The 27,618-nt window shown below is 39.3% G+C and overlaps 1 protein-coding gene across 5 annotated transcripts in view; it reads right to left on the reverse strand.

Moving 5' to 3' along the window:
* Nucleotides 1–27,618, reverse strand: part of RCAN2 (regulator of calcineurin 2) — a 259,876-nt gene that overhangs the window by 23,334 nt on the left and 208,924 nt on the right. The gene's annotated exons all lie outside the window — the stretch shown is intronic.

Raw genomic sequence — 27,618 nt, forward strand, 5'->3', positions numbered from 1 at the left:
ATGTGGTAGACATATTAGTGATTATCAAGGTTGTGGCACTTTTCTTGCTTCAAGATACAAGAGCCCACACTACTCCCAAACCTTTCTTGTCGGATCGTAGTCTGTTATTAGTCTTGGTCAATGAAATGTGGACAGAGTCAGGAAAAGGCCCTTTAGAAAGTTTTCTGTCTCTTTCTCTACAGATGCCATGTGTTCCAGATGGTATAACTGTCAGAAGCAGGATTCTCCTCAGCCTGGGTTCCTAAGTGGCTGTGTGGAGCAGAAATATTACCTACTCCCTACTCCTGCCCCATCCCATAGCTAACCTTGCCTTAGTAATGAAAAAACCCCACTATTGCAATAAGCCGCTGAGATTTGGGGATTACTTATTCACAGTATAACCAAACCTATCACAATACAAAAGAATCTTTAAAAAATTTTGATTCAGTGCAAATTTCAACTTGACTGAACAAATACAGTAAATATTCACTTTGTACAAGGCACTGTCTCTAGTTTTTAGGAGACTACAGAGATGAGTAGCATTTTGTTCCAACTTGATGATCTCACAATCTAATATGAGAGCAGATACAGACAAAATTATGAGAACACCAGTAAGATGAGGGGTGGATAGAATTAGATAATTAAAAAAATATACATTAACCCCATTTTTTGATTCCTTTTAGTTTTTTTTTAAATAAATCTTATTGTAAGGGTACCAATGCATGTTAGGTTAGTATGTATTCTTAATTGAGAAACTGTCACTGGGGAAATAACTTCTATTTAAACAAAACTATTAAAATACTGTGATATTCTTTTTAAAACAGTATTCTTTTATTTCAATAGTAGAAGAAATGAACATGCATGAAGATTAATGTGCAAGACTCATTGAGTTTTGACTTGCAATGAACCCAAGGGATAATTAACTCAACCTTTGCCTCCTCACCTCCTTCATTTTACAAATCAGAATGCTGAGTTATGAAGAGATAAGAATCTGCCCATGGCCTCATGGGTAGTCAGCAGCAAAGCTAAGACCAGACCAAAGTCCTTGTGACCCTAAATACAGTGATACTTACAATAATAAAAAGAATTACACTCCTAGATCCAGAGGAAGATTTAGTAGCTTCAAAGGAACAAGAGATGGATAATAATTAGCTGACCAAAGGCTCATGTGTAACCTCATGACAGAGAATCAAAAACATGCTATGAAATTATAAAACCATTGCCTCTGAGCCTGCATAGGAAGAGGAACTCAGATATCAGAGGTCTTCCTGCATATTAGGCATCCAGATATCCAGTGAATTTGTCTCAGACCCACAAGTCCATCACTTGTGATCCTTCCAAATGCTGCTGCCCATTTCTGAGATTCCCCAGGGCATGACCCTCCATAGTTATTCCCATTTTTAACTCCTGTGTCTGCACACTTTCTTTTTATATCATATCAACCTCAAGAATGCATTCAAAACAAACTTGGGTGTTTTGTCCTTCAGTTTTATGGCATTTACAGAGATTTGGCATTACGGATTCATTCTCCCCTTTTCAGGCTATTTCTTTGTTCCTTGGGCAGTTTCTTCTATGGCCTTGGGATCAGTCAACTCCCAGGCTGGGGGTCTCAGCTACTACTTCAAGGGGGCTCATTAGGAATTCTTTCCCAACAATGTTGTGTTTTTCTGAACGGGAATTCTGATAAATACAATGCTTTCTGGTTCCTCACAATGACAACACTCTCAATGGTCAAATCATAGCTAGTTGTCTGATTAATTTGGGGTATTTTCAGCAATGAGAGGAATTAAGACACTAAAAGTTCTCATTTCTATGTAGATTGTCAGTATTTTTAAAATTTTAACATTTTACTTAATCCACTGTACCAAAATTTAATTTCACTGACATAGAAAATTGAGATATTTTAGATTCAGAAGCTGGTGTGTATTTTCTACTGATAGCACATCTCAATTTAAACTAGCTACATTTCAAGCTTTTAATAGCCACATGAAACTAAATTGCATGAAAACACATTGGACATTGGCCTGCAACCTTCCATTGTCTGGCATATCTATTTGTAAACAAATGTGAATGCCTGCACGCTTCAAAGTCTTTGTTCCATTATTATAGATTTAGATTGAGATATCCACTAGCAGAATTTACACATTATCTAACATTAAACATTTAACAGTGTGAGACCAGAACAATATCACATGGGGAATTTAACTCAACCATTCATCCATTTACAGATACTAGCACAACCAACAGCAAGTAAACCACCTTTTTCTTTGTAGTACCCAACACAAATACTAATTTTCTACATTTTCTGACATGAGTGTATGTGTGTTTGCATCTATTTCTTCTATAAGATGAGGGACAAAACTTCATCTATCTTGGTTGTCATAATATCCCTGGATCTTAGTTGAATGTGTTATACACAGACAATGATCAAATATGGAGCATTGTACTTTTTAGGATAAAATCTTTGGGTCTTTTTTTTTAATGATTTATTTTTATTTATTTATGCATATAAGAGCTGGGATGTAGGCCAGAGGTGCAGGGGTGAGAGGAATTCATCAGAGACAGAGTGGGGAGCAGAACAGGCAGATCTACTGAAATATACCACTGAGGGGAGCAGTGGGCAAGACAGGAGAGGTCTGCTGCGCCATGTGGGTTGCTCCCTGGCTGGGAATCAAACTCATGTTGCAGTGGCTGGTGATACCTTGATAGCTTGATAGTGCTGAGACTTTAACCCCTGAGCTCCAGGGGTTAAGGAGGCTCCAGGGTCTTCGTTATGCGATGTTTTTCCATTTCCAGTTTTGGAGTTCCACCAGGAGTTCTGGCTTTATAGGTTTAGGGGAGAGATGACAGTGAAGGGCTTACTTTGGTTGGGAGACCTTGGCTGTGGTCAGTAATAATGCACTATTTCCTCACTCCTCCTTAAAAGGGGGCTCCAGAAGCCATGACAATCCAGCTGCAGTTAGCAAGTAAAAGAAACCTCTTTGATATTCCTCTAGGCCGACAAACAAAAAGAGGGCTTTCACCAAGTCTGGGGTGCAGCATAGAGCTCATGGGATAGGGTCATGGGACAGGGTCCCAGACTATCTGAGACCCAAACTCTATAATGATAATAATAATAAATGACTAACATCTATTGGCTTGTCTCTTTGCCACAGGGATTTTGGGAACTTGTAGCGGCAGTAGATGACAGCTGGCCCAACACTGGGGACTTGCTGGCCATCTCTATTTGTTTTCCCATTAGTGACATGACAAACATTTCATTTGCTGAGGCAAAGCATATCAGAACAAATTGGTTAAAGGCAGATGGAGCACAGTGACCCAGACAGAAGTACCCTTAGGCCAAACAGTGACACAAACAGAGCCAGTCGCAGGGCTCCTCACCTGCTATTACAGCAAATCTCCTATGGTGTTGACACCGGGTTCCTGCCAGGCATAAAGGGACATTTTGTTGTCCTCTGGCTGTTAGTTTCCTCCAGTCTGGTACCCAAAAGACCAATAAATTCCTCTTTGTTGTCACTTGTTTGAATAAAATTTTAGAGTGGTCATCTGAAACTTTGGTCTTGGGACCTCTCTTCACTCTTAAAAATTATGAAGGCTCCTAAAGAGCTTTTGTTAATGTGGGTTTTTTAAAAAAGATTTATTTATTTATGCATACAAGAACTGGGGTAAAGGCCAGAGGTGTGGGGGTGGTGAGAGGATTCACCAGAGACAATGTGGGGAACAGAACAGGCAGACTGACTGAAATACACTGCTGAGGGGAGCAGTGGGTGAGTCAGGAGAGGTCTGCCACACCATGTGGGACCCTCACCAGCCGGCCAGGATGGAATCAGCACTGTAGAGGCTGCGGAAAGCTTCATAGCATGGCGCTCAACCACCTGTGCCACCAGGGGAGGCCTAGGTTGAGTCTTAACCCCTTGCACCACCAGGGAGGCCCCTGTTAATGTGGGTTTAATGTATCAGTTTATTGTATTAGAAATTAAAACTGAGAAATAAAAAAATTATAATTCCACTTTAAAAGTAACACCTGTTGGGCCTCCCTGGGGGCACAGCGGGTTGAGCGCAGCGCTGTGAGGCTGTCCGCAGACTTCAAGACGCCAGTTCGATTCCTGGCCGGCCAGGGAGATTTCCACATGGCACAGCAGACCTCTCCTGTCTTGCCGCTGCTCCCCGCAGTAGTGTATTTTGGTCCTTCTGCCTGTTCTGCTCCCCACTCTGTCTCTGGTGGATTCTCTCATCCTCCCGCGCCTCTGGCCTGAACCCCAGTGCTTGTATAAACAAATAAATCTTAAAAAAAATAAAGTAACACCTGTTACATGTTAAGAGAACCTTTTAATGAAATATAACTGTTTTCCAAAAATAAGAAAACATACATTTTTGCATATATAGTTTCTGACTTAATAAAAGACACCGGGAATCTAATATCTGCTTTTGTATTCAATCTGTTATACTATACTATTTTATCTGAAGGGTATGAAGAAAGGCTGGATACACCCAAATATGTGATTGGAAATGAGAATATTATTTTAGTAGTCTTTCAAGTATTTGTGAAAATTCTTTCTTGATACTTCATGCCACTGACAACTGGCAGTTTCCTCAAATATATTGCTATGTTAAATCTAAAGCCATAATCAAAACACAATTTTATTTGATTACATTAGAATCCATTTATCTATTTTGTACCATTAGTGGATTTTCTGCCCACACAATATTTTGTAATGGTTTACATGGGTCACTCAGAAAATATTGGTTCCCTGAGTTATGCAGCTTTTCCAAATGTTGACACATTTCATTATACACTATATATTAAAAAAAAATCACGTTCATTAGTATTACCCCCAATATTATCAAGGAGTCTTTAGAGATTGGAAAGCTGTTAGATTCCTGTTAGTGGATACAAATTTTCCAAAATTTTAATTTTTGCTTGAAAGCTCATTCTTTATTATTGGCAACAAAGACTATCAGTTATTTTCCTTGAGTAATATGCTCATTCATTCGCTTTTGAAAAAAATGTCTGCCAAATATCTAACTCTGCATAATTATAATCTGTGCTAGCTGTTTCTTTTTTTTCTTCACAAGTGAAAATGCTGTTCCATGAGTGCCCACCTCAACTTGGAATGGCTTAGAGCATTTCCTCAAGTCAAACACCCTATTTTGGTACCCACAGAAGTGGATTTCCTACTTTCATTACTCATATTATTAAAATCATGTGCTCCAGGGTCAAGGACTAATAAAATTAATGACTTTCATTGCCTCATCAAGATCATTTTTAAAGTAGATATTTTCTTTCTCTCCATTTTTCGAGCGATGAGTGTGTGGCTGTGAAGAATAAAAATAGTACTAGTACAATTTGGTGTCACTGCATTGATTTGTGGTTTGGACCATTGTTTTTACATCATGGGTGTAAATGTCAGCCCAGTTGAAAAGGCAAATCATGTCTTATTATGAAAATAGTCTTGACATCATGAGAAATGAGAATTCCCAGGCATCTTCAAGAACTGCTACATTGCTGGGATCTCCGAAAAAGTAAGTATTTAGTTGGCATGGGGAGAAAAAACAAGAGGTCTAGTGAGAATCTTAAGGGTACAACATGGTAGAGGTCAAAGAAGAACTACCATTCAAGGAAGTATGATGATAGTAATTGAATGCTGTGGGGAGTCAAATAGGATGAAGATGGTCTTTGCAATGGGAGACCGTTGATGATCCTGCTGAGAGCTATTTGAACACATGCAGAGATGTAACATGGATTATAATAGATGGAAGACTGAAAGGCAGGAAAAGTGCTGGAGGAAGAGTTTGGCAATAGGAAAGAGGGAGCTGGGATGATAACTATCTGGGGAGTCGGATTCACAAGATTTTTAGTAATGTGGGAAGACTTCTATTGGTTAAAGTGAAATTACTGATGAAGGAGAGAGAAAAGACAGTGAGAGAGAGAAGGTGACTCAGTAAGGAAGGATGAGTTTGGAAATGGAGCAAATAAAACTGAAGTTGACTCTTTAGTCTGAGGAAAGTGGAGAGTGAGGTTGCCTGTTCAGAGCAGGGAAGGTGAAGGGAGACAGAGGGCTTAAGAAACATGAGAAAGTTTTAGAGCAGCTGCTGTGGTTGGAAGTAAAGTGAGTCAATGTGGATGAATCAAGAATGGTTGTGGGTTGTACAATGTATTCCCCCCACCACATGGACATGTTGAAGTTTCCAGTACTTTAGAATAGGACTTCTTCAGAAATAGGGTCATTGAAAAAGTAATTAGGTAAGATGAGGTCACACTGGAGTGGGATGGGCTCCAAATTCAATATGACTGGTGTCCTGATATAAGACAGCCTTGTGAAGACAGACAGACATAAGCAAATGTCATTAAAGATGTAAGATTGGGGCAGTGCGCCTATAAGTCAAGGAATGTTGAAGATGAACAGTAAACTAATAGAAGCTAAAGAGAGACAAGGAGATGATTCCCCTTCACATTTCAGAGGGAGCATGGTCCTTCTTACTTTGACTTTGGTTTTTCAGTTTCTAAAACTGTGGGACAATATATTTCTGTTGTTTTAAGCCATTTGGTTTGTGCTGCTTAGTTATTACTGCAGTCCTAGGAAATGAATAAAGGCAGGTCTGCAGCACAAGTGATCAACTGAATCTGGAGTGATACAATTTTAACAGAGCCAGCCAATACGATTATTTCTTTTTATCCAACAGGAGAGCAGTGAGTGGAGAACTGGGGATACAAAGGGGGTGGAATAAGAAGGAAAAGGGATCACTTGAATGGGTTGAAAGAGCTGAAAGTAGGACACTGAGATGATCACGAAAGGTTATGAGGGAAAGAAGAGACTCCTAGAGCTTCATATAAGAGTGAAACAATGGAGAGCAGTGAAGATTTGAGGTTCTTGATGAGTCTGAAGAATGAAGTATAGTAGGAGTGATGTTAATGGTAAAAGTAGAAGGATCAAATGTGGTGGGGCCAGAAAAGAGTTTTCTTCATTTTTGGCTTTAGAACTTTTTCAGTCTTAGATACATGAAGGTCCAGCATAAGGCACATGACAGGGTCTGATGCATAATGAGGTAAAGGGGGTGGGAGTAAAGATGAGAGAATAGTGAGGCTACAATGTTGACTGTCATTAACTCAGAATGGTGACTGGAAACAGAGCTGAGAGGGAAGCCATAAGTCAAGAGGTGAGCTGTGTGAGGAATAAGGAGGAGGACCTGGAGATCTAGGATATGGTGTTACCCATACCCTCTGTTACGAGGGAGGAAGAGGAGAATTTGCAGATTATCAATGATATTGAGGCAGGGTAAACAACTTGAGCTTACTGGCTCTGCATTTGCTCAGTAGGGAGATGCGTGACTTTGTGGAGATCATTACTTGTTTGAATTTTAGTTGCTTTATGCATTACTCAATGATAATAGTAAAACAACAACAACAACAACAATAATAATAATAATTCCAAGTCTCCCTCTCCCTTTTCTGAACAGAAAAATGAGGATTCTTTGAGGTAATATATTTAGGCAATATTTTTTATCTGAAGACTGGCTGGTTTATAGTTAAATTGAAAGTATTGTTTTGATAGTCTAATACTTTAATATATCTTGGATATATTTTGATAGTCTAATACTTTAATATATCTTGGATATATTTTGATAGTCTAATACTTTAATATATCTTGGATATATTTTGATAGTCCAATACTTTAATATATCTGTAATATATAGTTTAATAATATCTTGGAAATTTATATCAACCTCTTAAGGAGAATACATGGAATAGTTTCTAAGTACTCTAGATTTTAATAGTTGTTAAAGGCTATAGACTTAAATAACAGTTGCTTACATTTTGATTAGAAATTATAATAGATCACGTGTTCTTGGCTTGTGTTCTATAACTGATGAGGGCAGTGTTTGCGATAACACAGACCAGCAGCTTTTTTATGAGGACCCTGGACAGATCCTTCTGCCTGGTTTTAAGACTAGGCTCATCTTTACCCTACCAGCCCTGAGAATTGTGTAACTGACAAGGATTAGTTTACGTTAACTTCAAGGAAGATTAGGGGCCAATTATTGGCCCACCCCTGGCAAATGTTCAAGACTTCATGAGAATTTTTACAGCTTTTCTGAACAGACCCCCTTACTTTCAATTTTAGTTTCTACCTTTATTTTACTCTAGTCAATTTCTATTTTATTTTATTTTGTTCTTACTTATCTTTAAAAGCTACATTAGAAACTGCTTTTTAGAGCAGGGCACAAGTAATAAATAACTGATTATAACAGAGAATTTCTCAAGGCCCTCCTGAGGCTAGTTTGATGTAGTCCCATTTGTTTATTTTTGTTTTTGTCGCCTTTGATTTGGCATTAAATCCAAAACACCACCACACAGACCTGTGTTAAGGAGGTTTCCATCTAGGTTTTCTTCTAGGAGTCTTAAGGTTTCAGGTTTTCTGTTCCAGTCTTTAATGTATTTTGACTTGATTTGTGTTTGGTGTAAGATAGTGGTTTCATTCTTTTGCAACTGAATGGTCAGTTTTCTCAACAGCATTTATTGAAAAGACTCTTTGTGCTTTCCAAATGATGCTCTATGACTTTATGCATTTTTCAATTTTCCCACTTGTGATCCCTTTGGGTATAAATTATCTTAATAAGAAATTCAGCTTCTCTCAAAATTGCAAGGCTCTCATCTGTCAGATAATACTTCCAAGAAACTGCCGAAGAACGAAACAATTCATTTAGGTTTATCACCCCTCAGTGGGTGCCACTGACAAGTCATGTGCAAATCCCATGTTTAAGATTCATACTAGATTTTATAGGCTGCTCAGGAGGGCCTCTTGTCAAAAGGACTGCTATTATAAATCTTCTATAATGCAGACTTCTTGTGTGAAAGGAATAACCAGGCCAGCAGGTGGGGGGGGGTTTCATCTGGATTTTAACCTGTCAGGATTTCCTAGGCCATGCAGACTTGTATTAACCATGCTTTGTTCTATTTGTGGTCCTGATATTACCTAAATAAAAAAATCATTATGAAAAAGAGCTCTTAACTCTTCTTTACTGATAAAAGAAGTAGACAGACTTTGTGTCACATAACTGCTTTGAGAAAAGATAATTGGCTGCTAAAGGTACAAAAGACTATCTTTTCTTATGAGAGTCCTTGTGAGGGACAAAGATTTAAAACTCATCCCCAAACTCTAAAAGGACCAACTTTGCCCTAAAACCCACAGATTCATCACAAGCATCTCTTAGCAGAAAGTTTTCCATGTTCTATGTTCCATTATTCTATTCTTTCATTTCTAATAGTGGCCTGGAAGCTCACTGTAGTTAGATAACATTGCTATTCTCTTTAGCACCTCTCTTTAGTTAAGGAAGTCTCCACCCTCCCGGGCATTCTTGGTTGGGGCTGCATGATACCAGAGTGATCATGCATGCTTTTTGACTGCGACAAAGAAAAAGCAAAACCTTGGGCCTCCCTGGTGGCGCAAGGGGTTAAGTCACAGCCTACGAAGCTATTCACAGCCATTCAGCACAAGTTTGATACCCACCCAGGGAGCTACCTGCATGGTGAAGCAGACCTCTCCTGTCTCTCCCGCTGCTCCCCTCAGCAGTGTATTTCCATCAACCTGCCTGTTCTGTTCCCTACTCTGTCTCTGGTGAATCCTCTCACCCCCTGCAGCTCTGGCCTACACCCCAGTGCTTATATGCATAAATAAATGAATCTTTAAAATAACAACAACAACAACAAAAAAAACCTTTCTCCCAAACCAAGAATATGCACAGGAGCTACAAATTGGAAGCATCTTTGGATGGGGTAAATCTAAATACTGTAAAACGCAAAGCTGTTATAACTTAGGAGGCCCTCTTTAAGCAAAATAATACAAAATTAGGCATAAACGTGGGATTTTTTTTTAGAATGAGAATAAAAAACATATAAGAAATAATTTTATAAATTCCGCATTTCACAAAATATATATATAACATGTAAACACAATGCCAGGACCCTACCAGGGTCTTGGAAGAGACCCATGCCAGTTGGAACTTCATTTACTTCCTAGGAAGTATGTCCAAAATGGCAAATCTATTGCTGGTAATCTGGGGTTGAGGTTTTCAAACAGCTGTAAAAAGGACAGTGCTTGTTTTATTGTATTAGCATAGTTACCATAACAAGTATTATTCTTAGCTGATGAGGATCATTTTCCTAAATGTGTGAATCACCAGAATGATTTCAGTGCATGTATCATACCCTAGATGGCTGATATGTCCCTGCTGTCCTTGATAGAGGATTGAGAAGAACAAGTAAGGGGTTTGGAACCTGTCGTGGTAGCTGTTCAATAAGGAGGAAGGGAGGAGGTACGTGTTCATGAGTTGACCAATAAAGGAGTCCATCATTAATACCACCTGTGTGCCTACGACTCTTTTTTTTTTTTTAAGAGATTTATTTATTTATGCATACAAGAACTGGGTAACAGGCCAGATGTCTGGTGGAGCGAGAGGATTCACCAGAGACAGTATGGGGAACATAACAGGCAAATTGACTGAAATACACTGCTGAGGGGAGCAATGGGCTAGACAGAAGAGGTCTGCTACACCATGTGGGTCACCCCCCTAGCTGGGGATCAAACTCGTGCTGCAGTGGCTGAGGTTAGCTTCATAATGCTGCGTCTTAACTCCTTGCATCACCAGGGAGGCCCATGTGTGCCTAGGACTCTTATTTGGGAGTCTAACTCCATGTAGCAATTGCCCATCATTTTGGTGGGTTAACCCCTCCCAGCAGCTGAACACAGGATTTGCAGTGGTGGGTCACACAGCCCCAACCAAGAATGTTCAGGGACTATGGAGCCAAGCAAGACAACATTTGTGAATGCCTGCATGATTTCTACCTGCATCAGGACATTTGTGTGCCCCCAAAATGTCTCTGAACACCTCAGGAGCAGCAGGATGGGGCACCCTCCCACATGAACTGGGAGGTGGACCAGCATTCTCAAAACCTCTGAGAATAGTTATGAGAACAGATCTCTTCTACACGCCACAAAATGGGACATATCTGCACGGTTGTAAATAAAAAGGAAGGATCTGACAGTATAGCTGCCACATTTCAGTTTCTAATATCAGTGGCTGCTTTGGTTCAGGGCACTTCCTGAGGGCTAATGACAGCTTCATCTTTCTCGGGGCCATCAACTTCTCTGATCATTAATCTGTACAAATGCCTGTGGCTGTCATCAGACTTGATTAGATATAGGATCTAATTATGCATGTATAATTGATGAAATGCACAGTCTCCTTTACAGTTCACCCCATCTTGGAAGAGGACAGGAACTGCATTTTCAATTTATTTAAATATTGGTTTATCTAATTGATATAAGCAATGAGGGCCCGAATAAAGCCTTGGTACTAGGGCAGATGATAGAGTTATATTGCCTACTTCAAATTTGGACCCAGGATTTATGTGACCTTGAACAATTTACTTACCTATTTGACCTTATACTCTCCTTATCTGTAAAATAGGGATAATAGGAGTGCCTGCCTTGTGGAAGTGTCCTGAGCATCAAGCGATTTTGTATACTTAGAACACTCTGAAAGGTGCTCAGCTCAAAAGTGTAAGTTGTTATTATTTGAATCCCAGAATGAAGATAAACAATGTTTTGTTTATATGTCTATATTTGGCCTGCTAGCTCCAGCTGTGCTAATCTTCCCAAATCTAGATAAAAGCAGATCCACTCACATGCCTACATCTACCAATATTTACATCAATACATGTACCTGCAGCTAATCGACAAAGATTGTTTAGAGCAATGACAGGAATGCCCAGAATAATATCTTATATAATTCTAAGTCTAATTACACTAATGAGATTTTATTGATGTTACTATCTGTTTAAAATGTATAGCCCAAATTAGTCATCAAGATTCCTTTCTTGGCTGCTAAGCCTTAAAAGTGTCCTTTACAAAAACAACACAGTAAAGTAAATGGTTCTAAGGAGGAAATCAACTGGGTAATTGCTTTCAATCCTTCCCATTGGAGATCCTGCGTCATTAGCTGAAACTTGGCTTGGAAAGGCAGGAGCAAATAACAAAGATGCCAGCCATTACTGAAACTATCTGAAGCTTAGATATGTAAGAGACTCATTAATCCTCTTCAAGCTGATCACTTTCATCTCTCCCAACACACTTTAACTATCTTTTAGACAATTCCATCTCTAGACTTCTATTGCCCATATTCAAATGTTTCCTGAACATTTCCATTGGAATATTCAATATGTGCCTTAAATGTAATGGCTCCAAAGCCAATTTCTTTACTAGGGTTTCTAAATGTCCTGCCCCCCTCTGTTTCAATAAATGGCCCCATCTGCTCAAGCCAAGTAGCTGTATATCATCCTGATAGTTCCCTCTCCCTCACCTGCACATCCCACTAGGCAACAAGATCAGTGCTCCCTCAACTTTTCATTATCTGCTTATCATCCTCCCACCATTTCCTCAGATCACCACAGTTCTCCCTATTACAGCACGAGGTCTTTCTAGCTTCAGTCTGGCCACCCATGAATCAATCCTGAAAGCCTGCTGCTAGAGAGACTTGTCTCAAAGGCAAATTTCTGATTATATTCTCCTTCAGTAGTTTCATATACTTTTCGAATACAGCTTGGCTTAGCATGAAAGGCACTTTGTAAAATGGCATCACCACTCACTTACCTTATAATCCACCTTTCCCCTAGCCTGTTCTCTCTGCCTCAGTCAAACTTCTACTTTTTTTTTTTTTAAGATTTATTAATTTATTTATACAAGCACTGGATATAGTCAGAAGCGCAGGAGGGTGACAGAATTCACCAGAGCCAGAGCGGGGAACAGAACAGGCAGATTGACGAAGTACACTGCTGAGGGGAACAGCGGGCGCGGCAGGAGAGGTCTGTGCGCCATGTGGGACCCTTGCCGGTGGACAGGGATTGAACCGGCGCTGCAGAGGCTGCAGGCAGCTTTGCAGCCCAGTGCTCAACCGCTGTGCCACCAGGGGAAGCCTTCAGTCAAACTTCTTACAGTTCCCAAAGGCAGGCTATTCTGTGTCTCCAAGCCTTCTCCCATTGCTCCTTCTGCCAGCGATGCCCATTTACTTCAATAAATTCTAACTGTCTCTCAAGCCCAAGCTTAGGTGTCATATTGAGAAATCTGTCCCAAATACCAGTGAAGTTTTGTTATCTTTCCACTGTGTTCACATACGATCTAGTTGGTGTGGGCAACTGCTCCCCACTGACTGAACTATAAGAAAATTCAAGGTCAGAAAAGTCATCTTTCTGGTCTTGTGTCCTTTGCTCACATAATTGCTATTGATTGCCAACTGCGTCCCATGCAGGATGCTTATACTATGGAAAACAGTCACTTAGCAATGAGCCGAACAAGATACTAGAACAGGCCTCCTCGCCTCCCCCCCATGAATTTTTTCATCTCTTCAAAAGTACCCCTCAATCAAATCAACAAACATATAGTGAACAGATGGGTTAAGAGCCTCCTACTGTATTACAATAGGGAAACCAATGCAATTGCACCTATTTCTTTGAATTCTTCTTTGGCTGCCTCACACACCTCATATACCTTTGCTCCATCCAGGATTAATCTTCATATCCTTGGTTATTTAGAATACTCTAAATCTGTTTTCAGACTAACGTATCATCAAAGTGTGTGTGTGTTGGGAGGGGTGTAAAGAAAGACTTCAGGGAAGAAATGATATATGAAAGGTGCATAGAATTTTGATGTTTGGAAATGAGTGGTGGTGAGAGACTTTAGAAGAAGCTTTTGCTTCAGTCAGGAGCATTATCAAAGCATTTGTATATTCCTGTTAATTTCATGTCACCTCTGCAAAAGGGTGTTTGGGAGGACTGAGGAAGAAGATAAAAATAATAGCAGATTTGGAGCCACATTTTCCTAGGAATGGCCTTGCTGCACACTGACAAATACTTGCAGAGCTGAAGAGAACATAAAATAAATTAAGTTGAGATTTTATTATTTTAAGGGTCAGTTCTTACATGCTTCTTACAACGTTTATGTTCCTAGCAATATGCTCCACTGAATACATCTCATTTAAATTCTAGATGACAGGGTATGAGTCTGCTGATGCAGTTTGGAGGCCTGTTTAGGCAAATGGGAGAACAATCTAAGAATGTACCCCTGTCCAGAAAGCCACACAGTGTTGTAGCTGAAAGAGACAGGATATGTACTTCTAAAAACAAGTAGGGTTCTGTCTTCTCCAGATCAGGATGAAGCTTCTGATCTAATATTGGGCTGTCAATAATTGATGAGGACATTTTTGGTATATTTAATGTTAAATTAAAGGGCTAAATCCTAAATATGTTCCATATCACATCCTTCTGAAGATAGGCCATTTAAAATTTAATACATTCATTTTGTCATTTGGTATATGATCAAAGTAAGCTTTTCAAAGGCAGTGGTATCCTTAACTTATTTTTCCCATGAAATTGAAATGGCATTTGCATTCTTTTTGAGATGCAGATATAAGCAATGTTTATGACTCAATCCATTTTCCAGAAAGAAAGTGCATAGTTTGTTATGCTTCTGATCGTCATACTTATTGTTTCTTTCCTCCTCTCAATTGTGCCTTCTCTATTTTATTTAAGCTCTGTTCTCTCTGTTCTTTATGTAATGACATAAAATGAATATGTTAATGACAAAAACTTATACATATGAAATTAAACCTCACACATTCAAATTTCTTGAGATTTGAAACTAGAATGAGTGTTTCAATTCATTACAAATTTGGGATACAAAATACCTACAAGAAAGCCTTTTCCAACTGAAACACGACAGTCAATAACTGTTGTGGTTAAAGTATATTTACAGAAAATGAAAGCAACTCAACAGTTGTAGCTAACACTGAACATAATTTTGGATTGCAGTTTTGCACAGTTCTATTTTTACTTGTATATTCATAAAATAGCAAATAAGTACAGGATTCATGGTTAATATTCCAGTGCTTCTGCATACCTTCTACAAGCCACTTACCTGTGATAACACATTTCATTCTTACAATAAGCTTGTGAGGCAGATGAAGAAATGAATTGAAAGAGATTGAACAATTTGCCTAATGTGACCAGTGAGTCAGCGACAGAATACAGATTGCATCCCAGATAGTTGGGTACCTGAAGTTAAAGTCCTCACCTCCAGGCTCCCCACCAGGGTCAATATGGTCTCATCCCTTTTATTGCATTTCAGTCAATGAGATGGACTCACTTTTATCTTTAGTCAGTTTTGCTCCTACATATCTCACAGAGTAGCAGCAGGGTGAAGAATCCTATATAGTGATGTGAGAGAAATGGTCAGAACCAAACAGCACTTTCTGTAAAAAGCCTGAGCACTTCACAGAGGTAGTTCAGATGAGAAGCATCTGCAAATTGCACCACGGTGGTGATGAAAGTACGTTTTTACACAATACAAACATTTGTGTATGCATGTTTTACGTTGAAGCTCAGGATTGTTGAATCTGAACCTAATCCTGTTGAGAATGAAAACCATTGCCAGTTAAGAAGGATGATGTGACTGAGAATTATCTTCTCTGAATGTGGTAGAACATGTGGCAGAGACAGCAAACTGGATATTGTCACTGGATACTGCATGATAAGTAGGATTATCTACATGTACTGTTGAAGGCAGGACACTGGGATGGGGGTGTTGTTGATTATACTATGACCTCAGGACTGTCCTGGGTACACTGGCTACATGGTCACCAATTGTCTGGTCCTCTGAACCAGTGATTCTAAAACTATGGTCCTCAACCTAACGGAAGTGTTACAGGATAAAAAAATGTAAAGGTTACTAAAATCTAAAAAAGAGTTTTTAAGAAGATTCGAGTTAGGCATTCAACTAAAAAATCTGGTTGGTATTTAACTCTTGGAGATACTGCACATCAGTACATGGAGAGTGAGAATTCCAGCACCCCTCAGCAATAATAATAGTTGTGAACACTTACCAGACCTTCTTAAATGCAGACTTTGTTCTAAGTGCTCTACATAGTCTTTGGCAGTCCAACAAGTGAACCAGTAACTCAGGCCCTATGCTCCTAGACCTACTGATTGAGAATCTATGTTTCAACAAGATTTCCAGATGATCAGTCCCATTTAAGTTAGAGAAATACCATATTAGAAGACATGGGTCAGACCATTTGAGACTTAAGAGCTTCCTGACTCAGTAAATAAACGGACTTATGTAATTGTGCTGTTGAGAACTACCACTGTTGTCCTTAGGTATTAGTGGTTTTCAATTCTTTGCATTAACACATTTGTGGAATTACAGTTAGCAACTACTGCTGTTGATTGTTTCATTCTTACCAATCACTATACTGTTTCTACTTCATTATCTGTTCTTTGCACATTCTTTGTTTTCACAGGGTTCATTTCCCACTACAAAGGGGGTACTTATCAGGTCAGTGGGGCACTGTATTGAAGGTTTCCAACAACAAATGAAAAAGAGAACCTGAAAACATTTGCAAGTGGCACAAGCTTTGGCCTCAGTTGATCAGTGCTGTGAACCCCAATCTGCCCACAAGTATCCCCAAGACAAATTATTCCTGCTGTCACTTAATCAGGAGATTTGCCACCAACCAGTGCCTATATATGAATGTCCGCAGCTTTGCAATATGAGTGTAAGCATCAGACTCCTTATCTCAGTCCGTTTTAATTACTTTTCTCAAAGATTCCCAGTGATTCAAGTTTTCTCTCCAGGATCACTCTAACCTTTGTTCTTAGAAAGAACTTCAGTGGTAACTTACCACACCTCTTGCAAGTTGTAAGATGCAAAGCATATATTGATCAGGCAGCACACCCAAGGCTCAACACTTGTCAGAGACAAAATTGCACTAGAAATGCAACTTGAAAGCATAGAAACAACAAAACCCACAGATATTGCAGCAACATTTAAAATCAAGAATTTCCCCTGGCAGATTTTGACCTTGTGTATGATGCCAGGCTTTGAATAATCCAAAGATATTCAGAGATGTAGTACTGGAAATCATAGATTCCAAGGAAAACAAGACTGCAATAATATTTTTAAGAAAACCACCAATATAAATTTTATTCTAATTTTCTATTTCATAAAACCAAAGCCAGAGACGCTCAGTGATTTGCCAAAGGTGACAGGCAAGTGACAGCAATGCTATCCCTCTAATTTACATTTGTTTACCAAGTTCTGGCTAGGAAACATGCTGAAATTTGAAAAGATTATTGTTGTTCTCCTTAGGAAATAACTTGGTTATGGTAGAGCCTTAGAAAACCCACACAAATGAAAAGGACAAAACAAACCCACCCATCATAATCACTATTAACACTATTATTAAACAAAAACATTATACTTATCAATTTTATGTAAATTTATCAGAAAAAAAGACTTACAGAAAAATAAGAAATTGCTGACTTTCAGAAAATTTTCTTCCAAATAAGGAACATTAGTCTCCTAAAGGAGTCTGCTAAAGTTTTACATCGAAAATGGCAAGAAAAGTGGGTATTTGCTTCCAGGTCTAAAATCTAAGTCATCTGTCTTACAAACATCAGAAGATAATGTTAATCTCTAAGTAAAAATTTAAAACTTCTATTTTAATTTGAAAAATAACATATGTCTACTTAAGGAAAAAAAAAACACTGAAAAGGATAAATTTGTAAAATAGTATGTAAATGTCACAAAAACACTGGTAGTAAAAAAAAAAAAGCAGCTGTACATCACTGCAATCATTACATACAATAGACATCGAAGAATTAAATCAACCAGAAGTACAATTTACCTTATAACTTTCTTTATCCTTAAAATCTAATTTGTGATGGTTTGGATTTGTTGTTTCATGAAATACTATTTCTTTCACTTCATTAATGGTACACATTTTTTCACATTTTATTTTTATAGAATCATGATATTCCAAATGCCTTTCAATTTTTATTGAAGAGACATAAGCGAAGTCTTTACATCAATAGTAACCCCACAATATTGTACTCCCAGGTTCCTAATTATATAATTTGCATTCTCATCTCAAATCTCATTATGTCATTTGTCAGATAATCCTCTGAAATGCTGACCTACTTCCCACAGATTAAGTTTTAAGCCTATCATACAATGATCATAATAAGATTTCTTTTCCTCTCAATCTTGGTGTATTTCTATTGTTTTATCTTATATCTTCCTCTTTTTTAAATTGCCATGTTCTGTTATGGCACAATGTCTTTGAGTGGCCCCTTCTCCCATAATGGTGATAGATGATAAACATTCTGAGACACTGCATTGTCAAATGTGTAGAGGGTTACATTCTAAGAATCCTGGTTGATGCCTGAAACCATGGATAGTACCAAAACCTATATGGACTATGTTTTTCCCTATATATGTAAACTATGATAATGTTTAATTCATAAATTAGGCACAATAAGAGATGAACAACAATAACTATGAATAAAATAGAACAATTATAACTATCTGCTATAATGAAAGTGATTTCAATGTAGTATCTCTTTCAAAACATCTTATTGTACATATTTTTGGACCATGGTTGACTGTGGATCAAACTACATGATGTGGGTCACTGAAACCACAGATAAGGGGAGACTATATATTTTGTTATCATGTTGGGTAGGCTGCTACCCCAACCATATCTCATGGAAGCAATGGGGGTGGGTAGGCCTCTAGAGGCAAACTGAATTTAGGTCTTTATATCCCTTGACCCAGTCATTGGATGAGAATTAACCTTAGAGAAGAGGCGGTGCCCTTGGGGAAGTGATTCCCCACTCTTCTTGGCTATTTTTATATGGGGTCTCAGCTGAGGGCCTTCAGCTACCAATACTTCAGAAACTAGGGAACCCTGCCCCAGGCATGCAGGTAGGACATGGAGGACACTGAGGGCTCATGGGTGGGATGGGTTGACAGGCTTCAGGACACAGACACTGGAGGTGGAGGAGCCAAGTGAATGAAGCACTTCAGGACTAGCCATGTACAGCGACTTTCTGGGACAGGTGTAGGGCCTGCTGTGGGCACAGCTTGCTGTGGGCAAAGCTGTCTCCAGGCATTGTATTAATTGTTTGGCCTCAAGTTCCTTCAAGTTCAGCTCTGCTTTATCCTGCAGCAACGTAAGGCTGATTTGTACTTTAATGACTGTTTACTTGCACTTCAGCATGGGAGCAAATGCTGAGGCTGAAACAGTGAATGGAGAAAGGAATCCCCAGGTGGCAGCTGTGTGGTTTCACATGGTTAGCCGGTGTGATCATGGCGCCCCCTGGGGGTCTAATAAAGAGTAGCATCCCAGCGGCAGTTGACTCCATTGGATCCCATCTGCTTGCTGTCTTTTCAGGATTTTTGATGGGTTCACGGCACTTTCCCCTAATTCCAATGCTATGAAACACTTCTTGTATTTTGCTCCTGATATTTCAGAGATAATTTAGTAAGGAGAGGAACTAAACAATTCCTAAGGCTGCTGTTTTTATCCAGATGTGCACTAAGGGCTTCTTGAGGTTATATTCAGTTAAAACTTTTAAATTGCATTTTATGAAGGTTAAAAACCATTGGATATTGGAAATTACATGTGTATCAATCTAATGGTATGTCCCGGGGCACTTAATGAATCAGATAAACCAAGGGATACCTTTATAACTTCTTTTAAAGAAATAACATTAATCAACATTTTTTTTAAAAAGATATCTTTTAAAAATTCATTCATTTTTCAATTCCAAGGAAGGGAACCTGTAATATAGTCCTAGTGCAATGTCAATTACTGGGCTGGGAATTTTATTTTCTTTTATTTCATTTACTTCACAACACACTGCTGTAATGTAGCCATTCTAACTGGCTTATGGCAGCAACATTGGTGTCTATGGAGGAAACTTTAAACAGCACAAGGAACAGGCTAACCCAGACACACAGGTGTTATGGGGATACCTGGGAGGAAATGGTTGTGCATGAGTGTGAGATCTAGGTGAGCTACAGAAAAGCTGTGTCCTTGGGCTGTCTTTTTGCTTACTATAAGCAACTCTGCCTCTTTTCCTCCTGCTCCCAAATTACTGCTCACTAGCAAGAGCAATATGTGTCCTGTCCGTGAACGCACATGCTCTTACTTTCAACAGTGATGCTACTGAGAAGAGGATTCCTCAATGGCCTGACCAGGTTTTTCTACTCTTTGCTTGAAACAAAGAGTATCTAGAACTGATTTCATAGAAATTGAGTTTTGGGTATATCAGAGAAGGACTCCAGAAAGAGAAAAGATAGTCTTACAACAAGCACTCACAATCTAATGGTATGTCCCAAGACTGAGACTCAACTCTTGGTCTTGAATCTGAAGGAATGTGGGCACACTTTGTACCAAGCAGATGAATATGAATACACTGGTATTCAGATCCCAGAGTCAGATGATCCCAGAAAATACAACAGGAGATAGAGCTGATAAGGCAGGTTTCAGTGGTGTGGTTTGGGATGCTCTGAGGACACAGACTCTGACTACTATACGAATGCCAGGACAGGTGGATGGGTAATGAGTCTCACACTGATGTGCAAGATTATTAAACCACTGAATTCTGTTTTTTTTTTTTAGCATGTTTGCCAAGGGATCCTCTAATTGCCAATTCCTGAGGTATTTCCCAGATGCTCTGAGACTGCAGAAGGCATCATGGAGAGGGCGGGCTCTGGTTGCAGACTGAGCTTCATCTCACCAGTGGTGTGAGTGGACAAACTGTGTGTGGTAGGATGATCCTCACCTCCTGGCATTCATGCCCTGTGTGACGCCCTCCACTTGACTGCAGCCTGGATGTGGACATTGTTTTAAGGACATGAATAAGGTAAAAGTTATGGGTTGTCACTTCTGACAAAAAAAAAAAAAAAGAAAAAAAAGAATCCCATCTTATTCTCTCTCTAGCTCTTCTCACAGGCTTGCTCTGTTGTCAGCTATTCTCTGGAAAGTCCAACATGGCAAGGCTCAGAGTGACCTCATCCCTACAACTAGAGAAGAACAGTTTAACAGCCTGTGAAGAACTGAATTCTAGTAAAAACTACTAAGTGACTTAAAAGCATTTCCTTCCTCAGTCAAATCTTTGGCTGAGACTACAGTCCTGGTGCTGCCTCATGAGTGTGGGAGTCCAGACTCCTTTCAAGTTAGACAACAGATATAAATCACAAGGTATGACTGGGACCACCCAGGGGCCATTGACTAATGTACTTTGTGCCCCAGAGACTGATCAGTGGAATACCTTGTTAATAAGATTGGAGCCATGGGTGGGGATTGCGAGTAAAACTGGGACTCACTCTTCCTAAAGCCCAAAATCCAGTATTCAGTTTGACCCACCCTTTTCTCTGTCAATAAAAAAGCCAGGATCTTGCTCTTAGGTAGCATCCTGCACCTACAGCCTGTTCCCCAACTCCCATTTCTTTTCTTTATCACTGCGGTGTTGCTCACACAACACATGAGAACAAAGGCCATTCGGCCAGAGGTTCTGGCTAGTCATGCCTGGGTTTCTGACTCTTATATTCCAGGAGGAAATTTGCTATACATATATATACATATATATGTATATATGTATGTATACATACATGAGGAAATTTACTAGTGTATTTGCCTCTCTCACGCATACATATATGTATATGTATGTATGTATGTGTGTGTGTATGTGTGTGTATATATATATATACACACACACACATATATATATATATATATATATATACATACATATATATATAAAGACCAAGAGGCTGGAGCACCTGACTCTAAAGGCAGTCTGCTAGTAGAATTCCTTCTTGGTCAGGGGAGGTGATTCTGCTCTGTTAAGGCTATCTATTAACTAGATGAGACCTACCCACTTTTATAGAGGTGATCTTTTTTTATTCAAAGTCTACAGATTTAAGTATTCATGCCCTCCAACAACCATCAACACAGAAATGTTCAGAATAACATCTGACTAAATATTTGGCCACCATGAACCATGACAGCTACCCAGCTGTAGACAACAAACACTGTGTGAACTTAATCCCATTGAGCTTCCCTTCTTGCATCTCCATAACATAATGGTGAAGGTTGTCTTTCTCAGATAAGACACTTGCAAAGAGCTTGGCCCATGGTAGGTAAATCTTGGTTTCTTTCTCTTGTTCCTGCTCCTCTTCCCCTACTCATGGAAGTGGTCACAAGATAGTTCAGAGGGTGCTTGTGATTATTTTGGAATTGAAAGAAATAAAGCTTATGGTGCATTAACACACTCTGCTTTGTGCACTGGCCTCTTTTAGGTTTGATTATTATTTTCTCGTCTCTGAAGAACTGGTGCATGTCATATATACTGCTACGACAGACAGCAAAGTAGGGCACCCAACTCTACACTGCAGTGATTGGGTCAAGGTGACACTAACCTTTAACACTTTTAAGGTATAAATTTCCTATCACTGAGATTGCAGCAGAGATTATCCCTTTGAGCAGGTGAAACTGATTGTAGAAAATTTAAGGCCTTTGTCAAAGGCCAGTCAGCTAGTGACTGTGCAGCCAACATGTTAAAACCAATGTCCATCTCTAAGGCTTGCACCCTGAAATTACAGGTACTTATTTAAGTACTTGCAAAATGTTATTCATTCTTATCCAATATAGCCAGTACTGCTAAAAAGATGGCCAAATATAACATTAACATCCTAACAATCATTTAAAGTGTCAAAATGAAATTGAATGTACATTATCCTCTTTACAAGGTCTCTCAACTTCTATCTACAAACAATTGTAGATGGGGTTGCCACATCAAGATAATGGCTACCATTAGCAGTCTCTCAATGTGTCTCTCACCCACATATCTTCAAAATGTCTCTACATGTCTCTCTTCCAAGTCCCCTTCCAGCAGTACCAGGGTGCAAGGTGGGCTGCAGGAACAGGAGCTTTCTTTCTTGAGAGCTAATATTACGATTTATTTGCTACTTTTGTGAACAAGTCTAACCTCTGCATTTTGTTCTTTGGGCAAAGTTGGCCTGTAGTCAGCTCTGTGAAGGGCTGGGTACATAAAATGCTGATAAAGACGATGAGGGTTTTGGCTGAATGGGACACAGCATGGCGGTTTCCTGTGGATCATGCAGCAAGCAAAATGTGGACTGTGATTATTTTATATCTACTTCCCAGCAGCATTTCCACTGCCTTCCTGTTTGTGATCCACAGATTAACACAGAGCTTAGTTCAGACAAGAAGGTATTCAACCTGCAAATCTTTGATAACACAAGTAAAGTGTTGAACTTCTGTTTTTGGAATGTTGGTTGTATTTCTCGAGGGGTCTATTTCTTGTTTAATCACATTCCTCTACTCAGGGAGCTAAAAGTGGGGCATCAACTCACTCAGTGTGGAAGCAGAAAACAGAGAGGTTATATTTTCAGGTTTTGAGTTCAAAAATTGAGATCGAGCTGCTGATACAAAGTATTTGGAAGAATATTGCAGTCAGTTGTTCCCATCATAGAAGATAAAATCGTCTAGACTAGAGAGTGTTGGAGGAGAGAGCAGCACAGTTAAATATGCCTGTCTGTGTCTCTTGAATAGGGACCCTACACCCCACTATAATATCGGTCAAAACCTCCAAGGGTAGGGTAGGATTTTGGGGTTCCCAAGTGAGTTTAGAAATCTGAAGCACCTGCGCTTCACTTTCTGGGGGGTCTGGGTATCCTGGAAGCAGCAAGTTCCTCCACAGTCCCCCTTCTCACACCCTATTTTGTATAAGAAGAGTGCAGTGAACATGGCTGTGTAGTACATCCAGGCAAAGAGGGCCCAAGACAGCCCCAGTGGGGATCCCCCATGGTTCTGGAGTGTCATTGGGGAGTTAACAAGTACTTTCTAAGTTCTTTCAAGAGGAGTGTAGATGTAGACAGGAAGGGCAGGAGACCCAGGGAAACCTGTTGACCACGATGTAGAGAGGAACTAAGGATGTTTTAAAAGGGGAGCAGAAGGAAACGTGGACACTTTATGCCAGGGTGAATGGATGCAGATGACTGAGGCTACTGACTGTTTCATCAGCTAAACTTAAACAAGGCTATCTCACTGCTATCAATTATATCTCAATACATTGACAGTGTGTAAGGTTATTAAATTCAAATTCAGTTTAGAGGTGGTCTGAATGGACTGAGAAACAATTACAAGAAAAAAATAAGATGGTGTTTTTATGAAAGGACTAGGGTTTCAAAGAAGATATTTTGGCTACTAATGTTAAAGGACAATATTGCTTTTGTATCCCTGAGTCCATGGCACATGAAGTCTGTACCTTCTGAGTCCTTCTAGAGCCTATGATGAAAATACAGACACAGAACAAAACAGTTGGTAAGTCTGCATGATGTGTCTTGGCTCCACCATCTTCTGCCAAATAGAGGTCTCCTCTAACCCATCAGCTACACACAGCATCTCTACTGTTCTCTTAATAGCTTGTCACCAAAAATCACAAATGTTCTTTTGTTAGCTGGGTATAAACATTAGCGATTTTGTAATTCTTGAGAAAGCAAAGCACTTTGGGGGTCAGAGGTCCGTGATGACAAAGCACTTAAAGAAAGGTCACAAACTAAGACCCTCACTTTGTTACACAGCTGTCCAGACAAAGGCTCTTGTCTACCATTTGTTCTTAGAGCATGGTTAGCTTCTCATGCACTATCCATGAAAATGACACCTCATAATGGTAAAATAGAATTTAAAAATTTCCTAAAATATGGAAGATGTTCCACATTTGTAACAACAGTGGAGGAACATTGGTTATGAGTTCATAACCATTTTGTTCAGCTAGTTTCTTCTTCCAATGTAGAGTTTTCAAGAGAAAAAATATATAGGACCAATACATACGGAGAATTCTGCTGGATGTTTTCACACACTGTAAAAAAAAGTCCAAAGGACCAGCCCAGAGCTTATAATATCTGCCTTCAGATATAGACATCATCAGTGTCCATCAGAGGGAATATTTTGCCACCGCACAATCTCGGAGGAGAGACAACCCACCTGAAGTGACAGCTGTGTTCAGGAGCATATGAGCTGTTGTCAGAGCTAGGAGTTCTGTGGTCCCAAGTTTTAAACATCCCTCCAACAAAAGAAGGATCCCCAAACAGGAAGAAGGTACTTAAATGCTCATCTAGTCACAATCAAACTGTCCCCCTCTCAGATCTTCTGAAGTACACATGGTCTTTCCCAAAAAATGCTGCTTTGGGGAACACTTTCAACAGAAAAGCCTGTTTGTGTTTGAATGGCACCATTCCTTACTCTCATAAATAATTTAAACTGCAGTCACACTTATTCAGCGCTTAAGTATGGGAGTTGAAACTGCTTTGAAAACTCTCTGGACTGCATTAAATCACCCTTTTGGCTGTACGTCAGCTACAATTTATTTCATCTTGATGGAGCCTTTGCTTCCCAGATGAGTTGAACACAGCAGTGAGTGTGCGTCATTCTGTGAGCGAGACAGACAGAAGTTGGTTGAAAGCTAAAGAGGTGGTGAGTGGCAGCCTCCAACAGATACCTGGATTGACTTCCCCTGAAACCAGATGTGTGTTTTGTTAAGTTCTTCAGATACTATCAGGTCCTTTTGTGGAAATGGCACACAAATACAGACTGAGAATGCAAGGCTTTTTCTGGAAAGGCCAGGAGGAAAAACAGCTTTGTTCTATCAAGAACAAATAGATCGAATGATTGAAGAAACAGAAAGGTTGGCAAAACTGTCCTTTTCAATGACTTAGATCCCAAGCCTTTTATCATTTCATCTATGGAACATGTTTACTTTCTATTTGTCTATTCATCTCTGTTCAACCCCAAATGGACCCAGATTTCCATCTGGTGGTTTATCCAGATCTGGCTGGCTTTTCTATTATGAGACCCAAGTGATTTCAGTAAAATACTACTCTTGGTGTAAATCATTCTATAGGAAGGGAAATGACTTTTTCTGCAGGAAGATGACTGTAGAATTTAATGCCCAAATGAGACATTTTTGAGGATGAAGGAGGAGTTGCTCACTATGCTGGGAGCACCAGCTCCACCAGGACTGTACTGAACACACTGGAATGTGTGATTCTTACCTATGGACCACAAACAATAGTTTAAAAATATCACTTTCATGAAAATAGTCCATGATATTAATGTCTAGAACTGTTCGCTTATGCTTTTTCACTTTCTATCAAGAAAGTAAATTTTACTTTAAATTCATATTTTATTGTATAGAAAGAAGGTACAGTATTTGCACCCCTCTACTCCCCGCCTAACTTTTTTCACTTCATGCCAGGGGGATACATAGATGAGGCAGCATTATGAATTGAATGTGTCCCTCCAAAATTCAAGTTGAATTCTGAAACCCTAATGTGATGGTAAGAGGATGTAGGGCCTTTGCAGGATGATTAGATCAGGAGGGTGGAGTCCTTATGAATGGGGTCAGCACCCTTATAAAAGTGACCCCAGAGAGCTCTCTCACCCCTCCTCTCAACATGTGAGGACATGGTAAGAAGATAGCATCTGTGAAGTAGGAACTCCTCACCAGAAACTTACTCTGTTGCTTTCATCTTGTACTTCCCAATCTTTACAACTGAGAAATAAACGTTTTCTGTTCTAACCAACTAGGCCTGAGTGGACTAAGACAGGCAGTGTGGGGTGGATGTGGGAAGAGAAGTGTTCTGGGGGTTATGTTGAATTAACTCTTAAAACTATTCCTCTCTTTGTAAGAATCCATTCCTTCCACCCTGCCACTCTGCCTCTGAAAAAAAGAATTGGAAGAGAGGAGGAATTTATTCTCTAAGACATAGTGCTAAGAGTAGTTGCAGTGCTCAGGTGGCTAGGTCACCAGAAGTGCTGAGTCAGATGAACTTGACTCCACACTAGATATTCAAAGAAGGAGGCTCTTGAAGAGATCACTTAGCTATATTAGGAGACTCACTTAGCTTAGAAATCACAATGAAATGTCCTGGATTATAAAAAACTGAAAAACTACCTTATAAATTTCAGACTACCTCTTGTCCATTTCCAGTCATCCCCACGTTTTTGCACAAAAGACATCACTAAATCATCTTTAAAAGGTGAATAGGTATTTCAAGCTCAGAGGACTCCAAAGAGCAATTCTATTCCCTCTGGAGTATTTTAATTTTTCATTTTTCAAAATTTCAAAATTCACATAAAGCTTGCAAGAAAATAATAGTGCAAAGAATTCCCATATAACATTTGTCCATACTCCCCAAATGTTATATTTTATCATTTTTGTTTTATCCTTTGATCTTTTCCACTGTCTCAATACACACACACACACACACACACACACACAGAGAGAGAGAGAGAGAGAGAGAGAGAGAGAGATTTTCTTCTGAATCATTTGAGAAAAGTTACAGATAAGATAGATGCCCTTTTATCTTTAAAAGTTTAAAAATCGAGCACATTCTCTTATATAATCACTATACAGTCATCAAAATACAATCTACAAACTACTTTACTTTTTGTCAATTGTTCCGTTAGTGTTCTTTATAGTGAAAGAAAATCCCACATCATGTGTTGACTTCAGTTATTGTGTTTCTTTAGTTAGTCTGCTTTAGCCTGGAACATTCCTCATTTTGACATCAACATATTTGAAGTATAGAAGTTAGATGTTTTGTAGCACGTCCCTCACTCTGGGTTTGTCTGCCTCTCCTCATGAGTAGACTCCTTTCACACATCTATGGGAGGTTGTTGCAAGTTAAAGTCTCTTGTACTGATGCTTACGTT

The sequence above is a fragment of the Talpa occidentalis genome, unplaced genomic scaffold (assembly GCF_014898055.3).
Source record: "Talpa occidentalis isolate TD23 unplaced genomic scaffold, MPIMG_talOcc4v2.1 talOcc4.2, whole genome shotgun sequence".
In the NCBI taxonomy this organism is placed as follows: domain Eukaryota; kingdom Metazoa; phylum Chordata; class Mammalia; order Eulipotyphla; family Talpidae; genus Talpa; species Talpa occidentalis.